Source organism: Schistocerca gregaria, chromosome 4 (genome assembly GCF_023897955.1).
Source record: "Schistocerca gregaria isolate iqSchGreg1 chromosome 4, iqSchGreg1.2, whole genome shotgun sequence".
Classification (NCBI taxonomy): Eukaryota; Metazoa; Arthropoda; class Insecta; order Orthoptera; family Acrididae; genus Schistocerca; species Schistocerca gregaria.
In genome coordinates this window covers 458,614,490-458,622,164 of record NC_064923.1, presented here as the reverse complement: position 1 = coordinate 458,622,164, position 7,675 = coordinate 458,614,490, and positions in this window count along the sequence as shown.

The window sequence follows — 7,675 nt, the reverse complement described above, 5'->3', positions numbered from 1 at the left end:
AAAATTTGTACTTTGGGTGGCTAGAGCCTGTTGTGCTGTAGTTTCCATCAGCTATGCTGTTTTTGGAAGTCAGTGAAAGACCTGTATTCTCCAAAAGAATGGCAATGAGTGTAGGTAGGCTAAAATCCTTGGTCAGGTTGTAGACCTTGACAAGTAGTAGCTGACAATGTCATACACTGCTGATAAGTTGACAAGTACCACTCCTGTCACCTTATGAGCTTCAAGCCCATCTTCTGTATATTGTGTGAGTTTTAGCCAAGCTTTTGCCAAGTTGAATCCAGTTATCTAAGCTATAAGTGAGGGGGAATTATAGATGATAGGGTATATAAAATCTATCTTTCCAGCCATTTGTAAACGTGACATAGTATTATGACTGGTCTAAAATGCTTTGGGTTATTTACTTTTTGCCGTACTTCAACAAAGCACTCACTCAGGTCTTCCACCATATCTTTGGGATTTAGCTTCTGCTCACACAGTTGTTGAAAAGTTGGAGAATCCATATCTTTGTTGTTAAACCAAACTCTTTCATTATATCAGTTTGTGTGTGTCCAAACTAGCTGTTTTTCCATTTTTGCTCTGTTTCATAGTATTCTCTAATTCTTCCATGCTGAATGATGATGTGAGGTCACTACTCTCCTCTTACTCTTCTCTTTGCAGTCCTGTTTTTTTGTGTCTTGTGGATTGCCTTCTCATTCAGCAGTAAGTGATGTGCTATTTGATTGGCATTTATACTATGATGTGCAGTGGTCTTAGTCAGATCATTGCTTAGACATCTCAGAAGTCTCAAAGCTTTATAGTTGTCTTTTTTCAAATCCAAGTTTTCTATAGTTTTTATCCAGTTATCCCTTTTTGTCTCCCTTGCAGAGGAAATAATCTTGTTTCCTGCTTCCATAGTTACTTCACTGAAATGATTTTCTTCACATAAGCTACTGTAGTCTGTGAGTGGGGTGACACTACCAGAAAAAAAAAAATAGTACACCTGCAAAGACAATGTCAGTTTTGATCCAATGACACCATATGCCACCAGGGGATAGTAGATGTACTGACAATGCTTTCAACATAGAGCACTATCTGTGTCTGCCCTTTCAGGGAATGCTCATACCAGAAGGCTCAGTGGGGTGCAAATGTGTGAAACAAGCAGGCAACCATGCCATGACATGCACTTGTGCTTCCTACCACCAACTGAGTGAGTATGAAAGTGGTCAAAGTGTGACCTTCCAAGCAGTGGGATGTTCTTTCAGAGAATTGCCACACTAGTTGGACATGATGTGTCAGTTGTGCAATGATGCTGATATCACTGGTCACATGCAGATTCTCACACCTGTAGATGAGATTCTGGATGTCCAAACACAATTGCCGTGTTGTAACGGCAGCAATATCAGATTGCACAGCTAGCACAGCACCAATATAATGGCTTGTGAGCCTGGATGTGTCAACACAAACTGTTGTGAACCCGTTATTAATAGTGTGACTAAGGGCATGCACACCTTCCACTCATGCCACAGCATACACATGCATGGCTTGACTACTGCCATCAGAGGATCACTTGGATCTAGACTGACATGTCTGGGTCTTCACCGATGAAAGCAGATTCTGCATGCATGCAAATGATGGTCGTTTGCCTGTATGATGTAGACCTGGTGAGCGCAATCTCTCAGAATGCATTCATCCAAGAATCACTGGCTCAACCCTAAGTCTTATGGTCTGGTCTGCATTGTGATAAGCTACAGCTCCTGTTCGCCTTTGGTGTTTCCGGAGAAGACACCAACTGGTGCTTGGTACATGCAGAATCTTGTTACACCTGTTGTTTTGCTGTCCTTGCAACAGGAAGATGATTTGTTGTTCCAACAAGATAATGCTTGCCCACACTTTGTGCATGAAACTCAATGTGTTTTGCAAGATGAGCAGCAACTTCCATGGCCAGCATTATCTCCAGACTTGTCTCCAATCAAGCACATGTGGGATATGATAGAACGAGAAGTGACTTGTGCAGCTCATCAACCAACAATTCTTACAGAACTACATGAAGAGCTGGAGCAGGCATGGCGTAAAATATCCCAGGGCAGTATTAGCTATGTGTATAATTATCTGGATGCTAGAGTCAGTGCCTCCGTTGCCATCTGCGGAGGTTACACCAGATACTAATATGGGTGTCAGTGTGGGTCAGTACTTCAGAACTGCTTGTGCTATTGATCTGTAAATGTAATCATTTCATGTACTCCATATGCACTGTTGCAACAATAAATCTTGAGTGAATTGTAAACCTCTAAAAGGGCATATTAAAATTTTTCCCAGCAGTCTATATCATCAGATACACTGAGAAAATAATTCTTTAATTAAAAAGGTTTAATATCTTTTTTGAATGCATTTACATGCCTGGTGCTCTTAATAACTTCTGGCAGCTTATTGTAGAATGCTACGCCTGAATGATATGCACTCTTCTGCTGGCACAGTTTACATGAATATTTTTCCTTAACCTAGTGTGGTGCTCATGAACATCAGTGTTTGGCAAAAAGACATTCTTCTTGTTGTTGTTTTTACAAACAGCATAGTTTCTAAATGTAAATACAAGCAAGAGGAAGTATACTTAAATCTCTAAAAAAGGCTTACCTAAACTAGTGTTTTCTTTGTCTCTTGTTCTAATTATTCTGTTTTGCTTCCTGAATGTTGTTAAGGCATGAGAGTAATCACTCCAAAAGGTAACACTATATCGTAACTAAAAAAGCCACTGTTTTTGCAATTTTGTGAGTTGCATTGCTGGATAACACTCTGATTATGTACATTAAATTTGAGAGTTTCTAGTTTAAGGAAAAGATGTGAGAATTACAGTTTAGATTTTCTTGCAGACAAAGGTCTAGAAAATTTGTCACAATGACATTTCAAATTTCCTGGTTGTTCATGTGAATTATTGACTTCCTGTATTTTTCATTTTGCCAAGTCTGAAAGCGTAAAGCTGACACGTAACTTTGTGAGACATAACTTGTTATTAAAAAATTATCAGGAGTGAGATATAAACTTACTGCAAATAAGTCTCATTGTAATTACGCAGTTCAGACGAGTGGTGTAAAACAGATACTTAGCTTCTTCTTATTTGATATCCTGGTGATCAGGATAAGAATATGAATGGTAAAACATCAGCAAACAATGTGACTTGATGTAACAGGTACACCTTTAAAGGTTTATAACACATTTTATTACTCAGAGTAACACAGGTAGTCAATTGTGAATAATAGCTCAGCAGCGAACCTCAAACTTGTATACACATTTAAACAATTGTGCTATTGTTCGAACAGTCCACGGGTGTACTGCTGGTCCATAGTGTCCAATGGGCACAATATTTCGGCAATCAGACATGTTGCCATCGTCAGGTGTGCTGATGAACTGAGCTATTGTTGAAATCACAGTTTTCAGTAATTACAGTTGAAAAGTATTTCATAGCATCAATTTGACATATGTACAGAAAACAATAAGCATTACTATTTGCTTCCCACATACAAATTGGGCAGAAAACAATGATAGCATCTGAATTTATATCAGATATGTGGAATAAACTATGACATTGACAATTTCATTATTTACACAATAACAAAATGAACTGACCAGAATGACTGTTTGCTGAAATGAATCTTCCTGGCAGGTTAAAACTTTGTGCCAGACTGTGACTCAGGACCTTTGCCTCTCGCTGGCAAGTGCTCTATCAAATTCGAGTCTCAGTCTGGCAAACAGTTTTAATCTGCCAGGAAGTTTCAAAATAAAGTATAATGTTCCCACCATGTTTTCAATGACAGTTTTAATAGAGATTGCAGTTAACATTTACACTAATTATGTATTTTACACAAAAGTATCTTTTGACAATTTGCTTACATGTATTTGGTTTTGTTATTTTGTTAACCTCGCGTAGTTGCTTCTAATATCAATAAGCTTTGATATATATGTTGCTTATAAAGATGGACCAATGATTTATGCATTTTGGCCACTAAACAAAAATGAGCAACATAGTACAACACCTTTTCATTATATGTTAATTAAAACAAAATACAACATTTTCAGATGTTACTACCAACTGACTGAGTTTTACATGTTTCATATGTAAGTACTTCATAATCATTTACATATTACATACTCCACTAGCTTTAGGTTATTCTTTGTTTATATTTCTGACATTATGATTATCTCTTTTTTTCCTTTGATTTGGAATGGATGCATATGATATAATTAGTGTGTTAAGGCAATATACAATTGAATTTGAATTTGGGTGGTAGTTAGCCCTCAGTGAACTAAGAGTTGTGTAATGATCTGTTCAATTTTCTGTCCATTCTGACCCATTATATTACAAAGCATAATTTTTTATGGGTTTAAAATGAACCTGTTCCTATACAGTCATTGGGAAAATTCATCTATGAAGACACTGCAGAAGTGGTAAGATCTCTAGTTTATGCTTCAGTAAGTAGACGTGTATCATCTGCAAATAGTACTGCTTCTGCATTCATATACACGAGGGCAGGTCATTATTGTACTCTAGAAAAAGAAGTGGTCCTAAGTCAGAGTTGTGCAGTACATCGTGTGACCATAAGGAATGCTCTGAGAGGTAGTTATGTGTTTGACTCTGTAATCTGAGACTGCTTACTTTCAGCCACACATCTAGCACACCATAACAGTTAAGTTTGCTTTAGAAAACTGAATGATCTGTAAGATCAAAAACTTTGGTCAAATCTAAGAAAACACCTCAAAATTTGGAGTGTTTGTCAACTGCATTTAATATGCTTAAAAAATTAAAAGTAGCACTCTCATTGGATTGCTACACTCTGAAACCATCTTGGAACACTGATAAAAGTACAATATTTTCATGTGTTCATTATGAGTATGCAAGATTGCTTAAAAAATGTATTTTTCTATGTACTGTTGACACATTACTGTTGAAAACAACATGCAAAATTCAGTCCCTTATTTAAATGAATGAAATCATTGAAATAACTGCATGAATTTATGTGAGAAATTTAGCTTATACATTCAATCAAAAAGAGATCATGTGTTAACAAAGCATGGTATGAGGAAAAATGACACAGAAAAAAATGTTAGCGCTGAAATATCAATTATAATGATACATTGCTCATTACTATCCTATAAACAGAATCATTTAGTTGTATTTTGTGGAATAATTGAGTATTTGAATTTAATGATATATATCACAAGCTTTCTTTTACATGATAATTTGATTTTTTTCTGTGTGATGATGTATTTAATAAGAATGTGTGTACTCTGCCTGCAAACACCTGTTCTACCTTGTGTCTTATCCACCACAGCTACAGATTATGCCTTGTATATAAAGATTTTGTGCTGATTATGCAGTTTGAGGACAAACAATATCTTTTTATGAATTTACAACTATGTTTGTGATTGATCTTTTTACTGTTCTTGACAATTCAGACAAAAATGATGTGTGTTGCATTTAAGCAGATGAACACTGATTGCCTCTTGTCTGCAACATGCTACCTTTATTTTGACTCAGCCTTATGTTATGACTGGGTATGACTTGTTGCTATTTTGGTATAATATGTTCATGAGAGGAGCTCCAGCAGACTTGAACAGACAGCCAAGGGATTGATACATATATGAGATGCCAAGCACATTCATCCAGTAAGAGACAAGATACTGAAAACACAGATAAGGACGACCTGATGTTTATTTTTAGAAAGAAGAAGAAAAGAAGCTGTTCTCTAATTTGAAAGATTGTGAAAGATTATAAAATTGTGTCATATATTACACATCAGAAATGAAAGTTAACATAAATGTAATAGAAGCAGTAACAGTTTTGTAGAAATGTGATATAAGATATATTTTACAGAAGTAAAAGTTAGGATAGACAACTGACATTTTCATTGTGTATTTTCAGCTTGCTTACATGATTGGAGTGAGTAATGAATAATTGCTTACAGTTGTATTTCCCCAAATTACCAAATGTTTACTGACATTATTTGCTTTAAAGGAGAATACTTGTAATATAAAGTTTGATTAGTATATTCTGTAATTTTTTAAAGTTTAATATTGTGGTTAAAATGTATACTAAAATAATTTTTTTGCAGTATCAGTCTTTAAATTTTATTGTGGTTTCTCAGAAAACTTTTACTTTTGCCAGTACATTTAGTGACACAGTGGCTAGAATTTAAAATATTCAATTTCATTACACAGCATAATATTAGATATAAGAAATTACATCCATAATAAAGCACAACTGCCTTTACAAAATTTATTGTAAGAATTCTTCTATCTGTCACTTTTCTATACATGTATATTTTGAAATGCCAAATTGCTTCATCTGTTGCAGGCTTGTAGTATCTCATTCATAAATTTTATGCAAGAGATACTAGGAAGGGGGAGGAGTAATATGGCAGTATGGCCACTAGGTCATTCCAGCAGTTGGCAGAGAAGGTTGAGAAGACCAGACTTGCAAATGGAGTTTCAACAAAGCTGACAATTTACAGCATTGTCCCCAGAACTTATCATGGCCCTTTGGTTCTGAGTCAAGTGGAAGAACAGAACAAGAGACTTGAAGGTTTCTGTGTCTAGGCAGGCTGCGATATCCTCAACTTGTGTCACAGGGTTGATAACAGCAGGGTTCCTCTAAATTGGTCAGGTATGCACTGCATATCAGAAACTGTTACTCAGGTAACTGACTGAGTGAGAGGTGCACACAAGGATTTTTTAGATTAGGTGACTCTCCATCGAATCCAGACAATGATAGCTGTAGGAAACCTGATCAAAAGAAATGCCTCCCACAGGTGAGAGTATTAAAATCCTAATGGTGAACTGCCAGAGCATTCGCAACAAAGTGTCAGAGTTTGAGGTGCACATGAAAAGCAGTGAAGCTCACTTAATACTTGGTACAGAAAGCTGGTTGAAACTGGAAATTGATAGCAGTGAGATTCTTGGGGAAAACTTAAATGTATATTGAAAGGGTAGGCAAATGGGAAATGGAGATGGTTTATTTGGTGAAGTAGACGAGACACTCAAATCCACTGAGATAGAAATTGAAGCTGTGTGTGAGATTGTTTAGGTGAGACTCAGTATCAGGGATGGGCATAAAATGATAATTAAAGCCTTCTATCGCCCCCCAGACATGTCTCCTAATGTAACCAAAAGCTTTAGAGGAAACCTCAGTTCACTATTTTGTAAGTTCCCCAACTATACTCTCATAGTGGGTGGTGACTTTAATTGTCCTGCAATTAATTGGAAAAAATTACAGTTCTTTTAGTGTTGGGTGTGATAAGACATCCTGTGAGACATTAGTTAATGCCTTCTCTGAAAATTGCCTAGAACAGCTAGATAGGAACTCCACTTATGATGAAAATATATTGGATCTCATGGCAACAAATAGACCTGACCTCTTTGAGGATGTTCACATCAAAATTGTTATCAGTGACCATTATGTGGTTTGGACAACAATGATTACCAAAGTACAAAGAACAACTAAAACAAGCAGATAGATATATGTGTTCAGTAAACTAGACAAAAAATCAGTAGTGTCATATCGCAATGAGGAACTTGAAGCTTTCAGCACAGGACAGGAGCTAGTAGAGAAACTATGGGTCAAGTTTAAAAGAATAGTTGATCATGCCTGGATAGATATGTACCCACCCAGTAGAACAGTTCATAACAGGAGGGAACATCTATGGCC